Raw genomic sequence first — 12,225 nt, forward strand, 5'->3', positions numbered from 1 at the left:
TTCTTCTCTGAAATCAATTAAAAAAACCCTACACATTTAATTAAAAAAAAAAAGAGGGAACATTCAGCTGGCTTGGCTAACAAGAAAAACGCAATGGAAAAGGATTGAATTTGAGACCTGTAATGGGAATGAAAAGAGTCTACAGTATTCCCAGTAGATTAAATAATTTAAATGCATTTGAAGCATAAAGAAAATGGAGTAATCAAATAGTAATTGCTTGACCACTTTTTAAATTAAAAAAAAAAGTCTCAGAACATTTTGTATTAAGTTGTGTTGGGGGAAAAATGTACGCTTACAATGTTTCTGTGGGGAAGAAAGAAAATTTACCCTCTAAGTTCTTTCAGCTGGACTAATGATTAAATCTATATGAGGTTGATTAACAGGAGAAAATGATCAAATGTAATTACATATGTGTGCATGGGAACCTCATATACATAATAGGCCCAGAGATGAAAGGGAAAATGAGGCATATGTGACATTCTGAGCTCCAGATGAGGGAAAGCACATTGGGACTTCAGAGGGTCATTATAGGACGATAAGAAGAACAGATGTGCTGTAATTAGTAGTTTGCCCTGCCACATAGATTAGGTCCCCAAATAGGTTATATTTAATAATCTCTTACTACAGTATGGGAAAGACCCCTAATTCAAATTCTTCTAGTAGTTGGGGTTGGGGTTGCGGGTGGGAAAACAGAAGTTTCTCTTGAGCACACTGCGACTCAGTTGCCTTTAGCTAAAAATAACCCACATTCTGAAACTTCACATTTCTAAGAGATGAAAATATTATCCTCATTGCCTTCCTAGTGGGAATTGAAATACCAGGAAAAGTAGAATAACCTAAAAGTGGTTAGTTAATTCAGATATTTTAATTTTCAAGTGATTACCAACCACATCAAATAGATGTGTTAGGTCTTTCAAAAGGCACATTTTACCTTTATAGGGGGGATTGCAATTTCAAGTGAAATTTTCGTTTATTTTTTCAGTAGATTACACACACAAATGCTAACCTCATTTAAAGACATTCTGCCTTTCAAATTCACTCTTTCAGCACATATTATCATTTAAGAAAGACTTTCATAATTGTTCTATTCTTAAAGCACCAACAATAATTTAGGAAGCAAAGCTGGAAATCAATGTTTATGTGAAGCACGTAAAATGCAATGTTATTTCAACACAAAAGCTTTGTATACTGTCCATATAGTAAGCACTCCTTGTCTCACACTACTAGCTGCTTCTCCACCCTTCTCCACTTCTTATTATTGCTTTCCATGCCCACAGGTTAAGGGATTAGTGTAAGATTTTTGCTTTTCACTCCTGTCCCTTTCACAGGTAATATTATCTCAGTGAAAGCTGGAACCTTTGTACTGTCATAGAACCTAACCCCTCTTCACATTTACATGACCTCTTCTTTGATATCACACCCCTCCTCAGATTCAAACAACCAAAAAGCACTAAATCAAAGAGATTCTTTTCTCTGTTCATTAGTTCTTAATCCCCTTGGCCCCATTCAATTCCTTTAAATGCTCTTCAATGATAATCATTTATTAAAGGAATCATTTTCTAAAAATGTAATTCAAAACTAAATCTATTGTTAGCCAGTCTTCCCTTTAAGTGATTGTTTATAGTATGACTATCGTTCCCATTGCAGGAAAAATCCTGCAATAGGGTTTCCTGCTGCACTCTACCCCGCCCCGCCTGCTCTCCTCCCTTGTCCCCCGCCCTGCCTTCTCCGCCAGCCCCCCTGCTTTTCTCCCTTCTCCGCCAGCCCGCCTGCTCTCCTTCCTTCTCCCCTGGCCCCACCTCCACTCCTTCCTTCTCCCCCGGCCCCACCTCCGCTCCTCCCTTCTCCCCCGGCCCCGCCTGCTCTCCTTCCTCGGCCCTGCCTCCGCTCCTCCCTTCTCCTCCCCCCCACCCCCCGGCTTGCTTGCTTCTCCGCAGCTTTGCTCCCTTCTGCAGCTCTTGGCTTCTTTCTATGCTGTCTTGATATGCAAATTAGCCGCCATCTTTGTTGGGGTAATTTGCATACTCATCCTGATTGGCTGGTGGGCGTGGCTTGGGCATAGCCAAGGTGTGGTCAATTTGCATATTTGTCTATTGTTAGGTAGGATTAGATTGTTTATAGGATGATTAGAATTATTACAAGTTATTAACTTTATTATTCTCTTTTATCAATTCTTTCCCTCTTGGTACTTAGCAAATAAGACCTATAACTTTATTGATCATTTAAATTATTCTACCTTCTGTCACAGATATATAAAATTTACCACTATTAAGGCAAAAGATGGGTTACTGTTCTGTTGGCATCACAAAGAAGTCTCATTGGTGGAAATAAGCTTTTAAAGTTCAAAAAACTGTGAATCTATTTAAAAATTAGTTGTGTGGGTGAAAAAAATGCATTGCCTGACATAGCATCTTTCAATCATGAGTGAACTCGGAGGACTTAACCAAGATAGTTCAGGAAATTTGCCAAACTATTGAAAAGATTTTGATGTTTCCATTCCAATTCAATATATCTGGAATTAGCAGTATGACATCACAGTATCAAAGATTAGAGACACAATGAACTCTGGACAGGCAATAAACATTGCCTTATAAAATTAAATTCAAACCATACAAAAGTCTTAAAAATTTATGTTGAGTTTTAAAAATAATAAAAACAGTGAAGGTCTTTCAAAAGAACCAACAGATTCATTTCCTTAATTGTAGGTTCAACTTATAAAACAAAATAATTTTATATGCATATGTTGTCTTTTATATATTGTAAAATCATAAGATGCCATACTGATTGTAATTATTTAATATATTAGGATGTCTCTAACTGTGAATGAAAAAAATAATTCTCTATGGCTACATACAGTTTTAATTTAATAAATTAGTCTGAAAATCCATCTCATTCATTTCAGTTTATAGCACAAACAGTAAGTCACATTTTTGAAATAACTGGACAATATCTAAAGTGCTGCGTTACAATTGTAGGAACATTATTGACCAAATTGTGCTTTCATTGTTCATGTGTATAACTGAGCTCATAGCAAAGTATACATACACACACTGTATGCCAGAAATAATAGGACCTTTAATGTAACCTAAACCAAAAACTTATTGAATAGATACACACAGTATAATAGATCTGAATGTGAGTGTATATACTTCTCATTAATTTATATGTTCATTATATTCTAGCTTATACAATTTGTGGAGCTGTTAAAAGAATTATATGGGGAGCTGGCATTGCAAAAATTGCTGCCAAAATTTACATACTTCCTGACTTTTAAAATTGCAATACCACATACTACCCTGCTACTTTAAAATAATAGTTTTCTATTTCCTTTTATGACTTCTGCAAGTTGCTCCTAATTCTTGTTTGCTTTTTCAGGTTTTATCTCTTCAATTTATTTATTTTATGGTACTCCTCCTTGGTCATTTATCCTACTGTCCACATTTTATAGCAATCTTCTCCACGTTTTTGCATGTGTATAGTACTTTATATAACCGCCTAGATTTTATCACTTTTTGGGTATGTTTTCTTTGTTAGTATGACAGGGATCATGTTTTTGAGATGTGAAGCTAATAACTCTTCAATCTTAATTTCTTTTGTTCTATATTTTAAATCAAAAGTTTTTGAGAGCTTAGGGAGACACCACTGTAGAGAACTTGACTTAGAAGGAGGAAATTGTGTTATTCTTTCTTAAATATGTGTATTTCTAAATGAATATATTAAGGGTTGAACTGGGAAAGGTGAGGTTTAAATTTTACTATAAGCCAAAGTGAAGTGCCAGAAAATGAATATTAAGTAAAAAAGGGCTGTTGCCACAAAAACGAAGATAACTTAGGTAATTGCTGAGAGCATAAAGCACCAGAGGTAAGTAAATCGGGAAGGGTAAAATATCGGATGTCAGTGTCATCATTATTCCCACCTTCAATGCTCTTTAGAATAAGCTGCAGAACAAAGCAATGCTTTTGTGGAAGGTGTTTCTCCTTTGTCTGCCCTCCCCCCGACCACCACCCCCTGCAGAGGAGCGCACACATGGAAGGAAGAGGTGCCCAGGTGTGGGGCTCTGGGGTAGCAGCTCACCTCCTCACTGCCTTTGGATGGCCTGTAGAAGATTCAGACGTTTTTCCTCCCCCAAATGGGGAGGAGCTGATATTATAAACTGTATTACATTTCAGAGTGCTTTTATCTAAATAAAGATAGGCTTTCTAAAAAGCTCTATTCTTGTTCAGGCCAGTGTTAGATTCATAACAAAATTGAAAGGAAGGCACATTCTTGTTTCATTAAAAGGCACATTCTGCACCTTAAAGTAATAACCACAAAATATTCTAGACAGAGGAAGCCCAGACTTTTCCTTTGGAAGTAGAACTTTTGTGTTAGACAGAGTTTTAGGTTCCAAATAATCTACACAACTTCCAGTAAATCTTGTTACATGCGATGTAACATATCCCAAAAAATGCAATTAGGCATGCTTCATGAATTCTAACCAGAAAACATATTTTGCCAGTCCATGCCTTATAATTTGGATCTCTTCTGCAAAGTCATGCCTGGGGGCTGTCAGTGTGGATTTTGTGAACTGCCTGTACAGATTTTCAGTAATTGCTGAGAGTGTATGGTTGCAAATACATGAGAATGTCACTTGGAAATGAACAAAGTATCATTGTAGGAACAGTCTACAAAGAACCAACCACTACAACTAACTTAGTCCTTCACTACCTTTTCTCCCTTCCCTTTCTCCTTTCTCTTTGGTGACATCTGAGTAGAGGGGCAACATATAAAACATTCCTCGCCTTAGCTGATTTGGCTCAGTGGATAGAGCATCAGCCTGCAGACTGAAGGGTCCTGGGTTTGATTCCAATCAAGGGCACATGCCCAGGTTGCAGGCTCGATCTCCAGTAGGGGGCATGCAAGAGGCAGCTGATCAATGATTCTCTCTCATCATTAATGTTTGTATCTCTCACTCCCTCTCCCTTCTTCTCTGAAATCAACAAAAATATATTTTAAAAACAACATTTCTTAATTCAACAAATATATATATTTACACACACACTATACACACACACACACACACACACACGCACATACACACACACACACACACACACACACACACACACATACTAGGGGCTCAGTGCACAAATTCGTGCACCTTGAAAGGAGCTGTGGGCCATGAGGCTGCGGTAGGCACAGGGGCGGGTCTCGCCCCATCCTCTGCACCCCTGCTCAGCCCCTCCCATCATAGTCCCCTGTCTTCCAGAAGCCCCACTCCCACTGCCTCTGCTCCCATGTGCTGATGTCACTGGCCCCACTCCCACCTGCTGACTTCGTGGAGAGATTGAGGCCGGTGCCACCAGTGGGTGCGAGCGGTGGCTGCTGCCCCGGTCACCCCCTCAGGAGCAGGGGGAAGTGGAGAAGCCCTCTGGGGTGATCAAGGTCCACAGCCACTGATCGCACCAGCTGATGGCACCAAGTGATCGGGACTGGCACCAGGCACCGGCAGTGGGTGCGAGTGCTGGGTGGGACTGTGACGCGCGAGAGCAAAGAATTTTCAGTAACCACCAGAGGCTCGCCCCAATGACAGTGACCGGCACCCTGCCTTGGTCTGGCGCCCCCGCTTACCTGCTCCACCATCCTGCTGTGGCCAAGGCCTGCCGTGTTCTGCACACTCTCCCTGGTGGTCAGCACACATCATAGCGACCATTTGTTTGGTTGTTTGGTTGTTCCGGTTGTTCTGCCATTTGGTCTATTTGCATATTAGCCTTTTATTATATAGGATAATATACACTGAGTGGCCAGATTATTAATACCACATCATCAGTACTTCGTTGGGCCACCTTTTGCCTTCAATACTTCAGCGATTCTTCTTGGCATTGACTCCATGAGATGTTGAAAGGTGATACGAGGAATCTGACACCATGCCTGATGAATAGCACTGTCCAGTTCTGTGAGATTTGATGGTTGTGGAACCAGCTGTCTGATGGCTCTTTTAACTTCGTCCCACAAATGCTCAATTGGATTGAGATCTGGTGATTGTGGGGGCCACCTAAGCAAGGTAAAGTCTCCCTCATGTTCTTGAAACCACTCCTGCACAATACGAGCACCATGGCATGGCGCATTGTCTTGTTGGAAGAAGCCACCTCCATTGGGATACACCATCAACATGATAGGATGAACTTGATCAGCAACGATACTTAGGTATGTTATGCTATTCAGACGTTGTTCTACATGAATTAAAGGGCCCAAATCATGCCAGGAAAACATGCCCCAAACCATAACACTGCCCCCACCAGCTTGAAGGGTTGTACTCATGCACGTGGGGTGCATGCTTTCATGCTGTTTCCTCAAAATTCTCACTCTGCCATTTGCATGATGCAACTGGAAACATGATTCATCAGACCACATGGCTTTTTTTCCAATGTTCGACTGTCCAATCCTTGTGTTCCTGTGCAAATTGGAGACGTTTTATCTTGGTAACTGCAGACAGCAAAGGTATTCGAACAGGACTTTGGCTTCCATATCCCATACGACGCAGTGTAAGGCTAATTTGCCTACAAATGTCAGGTGGACATAATAATCTGGCCACTCAGTATATATATGTGTGTACACACACACACACACACACACACACACACACACACACAATAACAACATATACACACACATATATACGTATATGTATATGTATGTGTATATATATATATACATAAAATGCACTATAGCAGGCACTGTTTTAGATGTTTGAAGTACACTGATGAACGAAACAGACAAAAAGAGATGAAGACTATTACATACCTATTAGAATGTCCAAAATCCTGAACAATACTAAGTACTGATAATGATGTGGAGCAATAGGAACTCTCATATATTGCTGGTGAGAATCTAAAATGGTACAGCCATTCTGGAAGACAGTTCAGCAGTTTCTTACAAAACTAAACATACCACCCAGCCATTGTGCTCCTTGGCCTTTACCCAAATGAGCTGAAAACTTATGTCCATACAGAAACCCTGCACACAGATGTTTAGAGCAGCATTATTCATAGTTGCCAAAACTTGGAGCAACCAAGATCCAAGATGTCATTCAGTAAGTGAAAGGATAAATAAATTTTTAACATCATCTTTGGTCTATCCAGACAATGGAATGTTATTGCCCCCTAAAAAGAAATCAGCTATCAAGCCATGAAAAGACATGGAATAAACTTAAATGTATATTACTAAGTGAAAAAAGCCAATCTGAAAAAGCTACATACTCTATGATTGCAACTACATGTCATTCTGGAAAACGCAAAACTATGGAAACAGTAAAAAGTTCAGTGGTTGTAAGGGTTCAGGCAGTAGAGAAGAATACATAGAGTGCAGATAATTTTTAGGGCAGTGAAAATACTCTGTATAACACTCTAATGATGGTTACATATCACTATACATTCGTCTAAACCTGTAGCATGTATGACACTGAGTGAACCCGCATCCAAACTGTGGACTTTGAGTGATTATGATGTGTCAATGTAAATTCATCAAATGTAACATTCTGATGAGGCATATTGTTAATAGGGGAAGTGTTGCATGTGTGGGTTCAGGGGTATGTGGGAAATCTCTGTACCTTCCTTTCAATTTTGCTGTGAATCTAACACTGCTCTAAAATAATAAAGGAGAGAGAGAGAGAGAGAGAGAGAGAGAGAGAGAGAGAGAGAGAGAGAGAGAGAGACCGCGCAAAACCAGCAGGGAGAAAACACCAGGCCATAACTGTCAGGACAGAAGAGGCCACACAGAATAACCTCAGGGCAGGCACACAGTTCACATCAGGTGTAAAGAGCAACAGCAGAACAGAAATGACAGAGACCTGCTTTGTTTACCAATACATCCCTAGTGCCAAAAACAGTAGCTGGCCCATTATAGATGCTCAATAAATTGTTGCTGAATATATGATTACATGTTTTTTCTTGAACCCATATGCTTCCAGGGAGAAATATTGAAAAAAAAAGAGAACCTATGAAAAACTGAGTTATTACCCAAACATGCTTAGTATTAACCCTCAAGGAACTAAGATAGCATAAAATAAAATAAAATTCAATGTACTTTTATCAGCAATTGGAAATGGAAATTGAGAAAAACTGAGAGCAGATCTGAGTACATAAGTCTATTTCTTTTTCATTTAGACATTTGGAATACTTTTCCCTTTTCGTTGGGCATTTATTTTTCTAGATCAGCAATCAAAATCTCAAAGTTAATGTTCCAGAGCCACCCCTTTCTGGAAGTATAACTTTAAATAAGCCACATAACAAGTGAACATCGATTTCTCCACATCCGTACTACAATATTCTTACAGTAAAAACACTATTCTCCTCAAGCAAAACAAATAATGAAACCTTTAAGTTATAAGAGGAAAATGGGACAACTTATAACAGGAACAATCTGTTTTCTTTTGTCATTTTCTGCAGAAGAGTGCATCAGCTCAGGTGCAGATATGGAAAAGTAAATAGTAAGTTTCTTCCTGAACTGAGCTTTTTACCAGATGGATTTGGAAGGCAAAAATGAAAAAGAGAAATTATAGTTTACATTGGTATTAGTGGGGAAGGCTAACTGTTGCAAAAAAAAAAAAAAAAAAAAAAAAAAAGCTCAAAATGGTAACTTCTTCAGTATGGCAGAAGTTTCTACTGGTGTAATAGTCAGTCTTAGGTGAAGGTCATTAGAGGATCAGTCTCATGGAGACTCATCATTATTAAGCTATCATTTCCAAGGTTACTTTGGGAGGGATCTCCTTTTCAGCCAGACACAAGGGAAATGGCCACGAAGTAATACAATTAAAAGGTTATTAGGGACCAGGCATGAAAGTGTCTTATTTAATTCCACTAATAGCTCATTGGCTACAGTCACATGGCCACAAAGGGAGGCTGTGAAATGCTGGTTGCTGTGCTTTGGTGAGCAACACCTTCTCCACCACACAGTCTTTAGGAGTTCCACACTCTCAAAAAGTCAGTACAAGCCATTTAGATAACTTCTACAGTAATCCTCAGTTTACTCCTCAAAGGCCCACACTAGAATATGGGTACCATGACAGAGGGAATGTATATTCTTATATTTGATTTATTTTTGTGTCTCCAGAAACAAGTACAGTTTTGACCTATCACACTGTGAATACATAAAAAAGGGGTGGGGGGGAAGGAATAACGTTCAAGTCCTACACAAGTTATTCTTAATGGCTGGGGGTGGGGGCTGATCAAGGAATGTGATGGGGGGGGGAGAGGGATGGTAGTTATTATTATGATTGACCTTTTTTTTTCAAAATAAATATGACTACTCTTTCTCAAATTCTGAAAAATATCATAAAAATATTTCCCAGAGACATAGAAGCATGGGACAGACTGTCGAATCTCAGTGGGAAGGTAGGGATGAGTGGGTGGGTGGGAAGAGATTGACCAAAGAACTTGTATGCATATATGCATAACCCATGGACACAGACAATAGTGTAGTGAAGGCCTGGGGCCAAAGGTGAGGCAGGTGTGGACTAGAAGGAGTCAATGGGGGGAAAAGGGGAACATCTGTACTGTTTTCAACAATAAAGACAAATTAAAAAAGAAAGAAAGAAAAGTGTTTCCCTGACAATGGGAGTGGAGAATGAAGAGGGTGGAAATAGCCTACAGAACAGAGTGAAGCAAGATTTTAGGGCTTATAAAATCTTGGGGGGGTATTATATTTGTCAAAACTCACCAGATGTATATTTAACATCATACATTTTATTGTTTGTAAATTCCACCTCCATAAAATTGAAAAAAAATTCACAATTTAAAAATATGGCTAAGAAGCAAAAATAGAGAATATGAGAATTGAGTCAAATATCTTATTCAACAAGTCAATTCAGAGAAGTCCCCAGCAGAATGTTCTATATGATGTTGCATTGACAGTGACTCAGTTCTGTGGTCTAGCTGTTGTCTTCCTGTTACAACTTTAGGTCTTTGGGGGAAGAAAGGATCTAATTAGACCTCATCCTCTAAATCTCTACACCAGCAGCTGTGACAAAGGCAGCAGTGTGAAGCAACCATTGTGAACCCTGGAGACCAAACTTATTTAAGGAACTTTCCCATATTTAGAAGAAAAAACAAAAATGAAAAACAACCCTGTGATTTTATTTTGTTTTGACAGAAACCCAAATAGCCACACAGGGGACAAATCTGTGTGCATTATCAGGGTAGGAAATATTACAGAAAAAGTATGTATGTGTGTATACTGTAATATATATAATGTAGGTAACAGAAATCTTACCAAATTTCCTGAAAGTACTTTTGGAGTATTTATTATCAGCTATAATATTAAAAAAAAACAACCTGAGACTTACCCAGAACTATCACAGGAAGATTTTGAGCAGCAACAAGATTGTTGCTCTAAAATTACAATAATGAAACAGCCAGAAAAGCTTGCAGAATGAGCAATAGACCCCAGCCTGCCAGGATAGAGCTTACACTATGAGTTAGGCATCCAACCGGCCCACAGAGTATTAGGGGATACACATGAAATTAACAGAGATGCCACTCACCCCTGGAAAATGTTTGCAAAATCCTTCCTTGCCTGTTTGAGTGAGTCATTGGTAAAAGGTTTGTGATTTACAACATTAGCTCTCTTATGAAAACAAACAAGCAAATAAATGGCAAAGCCAAACATAAAAAAACACCAAAATCATAACCTCCTCTTACATATTCCTTACTTTTATTACAATGCATCCAGTCTTATAAAAGCAAAGACATGCCATACATTAAACTAATGTCCCAGATGAAGGAATGCATATTGCAAATGATGAACAGACTATCTGCCCTTCCATAGAATCTCTCAACTCCATAATTTATTTTAACGTGAAGGGATGCCATCTACTCATTTAGCATGAAAAATCTCCATATTTAACTCTCAAAGTTTCAATAAAAATAATCAAATTCAAAAGAAGACACTATCTAATTGTTCATAGTTTTGATGTTTAGACTTTGACTTGGAATAATCCATTTTATTCCATGATAGAACAGTTTTTCTTAAAGAAAATAATTTTTTTATTCTGAGTGTTTTTCAATTTTCTTTTTCTGCTCACATGACTTCCAAAATTTAACCACTCTTCAGGATATCATATCCTGAATATCACTCCCTCATATGAGAAGAAAATCTGATTTAATGTCATCTTTCCTTGACTCTTCACACTTGCCTCATTTTTATTTGGTTCTAGTTCAGGCAAAGAGCTACTGCTGATAAATATTCTCCTTCAGCCCTAGCTAGTTAGGTTGCAGGCTCAATCCCCAGCCCAGGGCACGTGTGGCAGGCAACCAATAGATATGTCTCTCTCACATGGATGTTTCTCTCTCTGTCTCTCCCCTTCCCTTCCACTCTCTCTAAAAATCAATGGAAAACTATCCTCAGGTGATTAACAACAACAAAAATATATTCCTTCCATTTGTATAATATATATATATTTTTCTATAGAGCTCTCAACTGTGTTTTTCATTTAAAAAATCTTTTAACTAAAACAAAAAATAAAATAATCATAAGATGTCAAGCAATTGATTAGTTTCAGATTAAAAAAATAACAATAACATAAAAATATCAATGCTTATAGTGCTTAAGAGTACATAAATTGCCTTTCTTTTTTTAATTGCCTTTCTTTACAGTATCATACTGTTTTAATTATTGTAAGTTTAAAATGATAGGGCTAGAGAAACATAAATTCTCTTTCTTTTTTTATCTCTCTATTTTTAGGATATTTCTGACTATTTTATTCCTATTTTAACTTTGAAAATAGTTTGTCTAATTTCCAAAAATATGTTGTTGCTATTTTTACTAGGGTCACATTATATTTATAGATTAATTTCACGGAGAACTAACATTCTTAAGCTGTTGCATTTTCCTGTCCAAGAATGTTTCTTTCCTTATGACGAAAGTCTATTTTTTGTGTTTCTCAGTGGCATGTGCAGTTTTCTTCAAAGAAGATTTTATATGTTTCTTGTTAAGTTTTATATTTTATCTTTTGGAGTTGTATTCTAATACTTATTATCCATATTAGAAATGTCAAATCATGATAAGAGGGGCTAGGTTCTACTTGTTAATTTTTATCATCTGTTTTTAAAAATGAGACATGGACTAGCGTAGTTTGAAAAGCACTGACTTAAAGAATGTTGCTTTCCAAGGCTAATTGCTTTTTGAGAACATCACACATTATGTAAGCAGCAATATGTTGAAGAAGTTAATAACAAATATTATGCATAG

Source organism: Eptesicus fuscus, chromosome 6 (assembly GCF_027574615.1).
Source record: "Eptesicus fuscus isolate TK198812 chromosome 6, DD_ASM_mEF_20220401, whole genome shotgun sequence".
Classification (NCBI taxonomy): domain Eukaryota; kingdom Metazoa; phylum Chordata; class Mammalia; order Chiroptera; family Vespertilionidae; genus Eptesicus; species Eptesicus fuscus.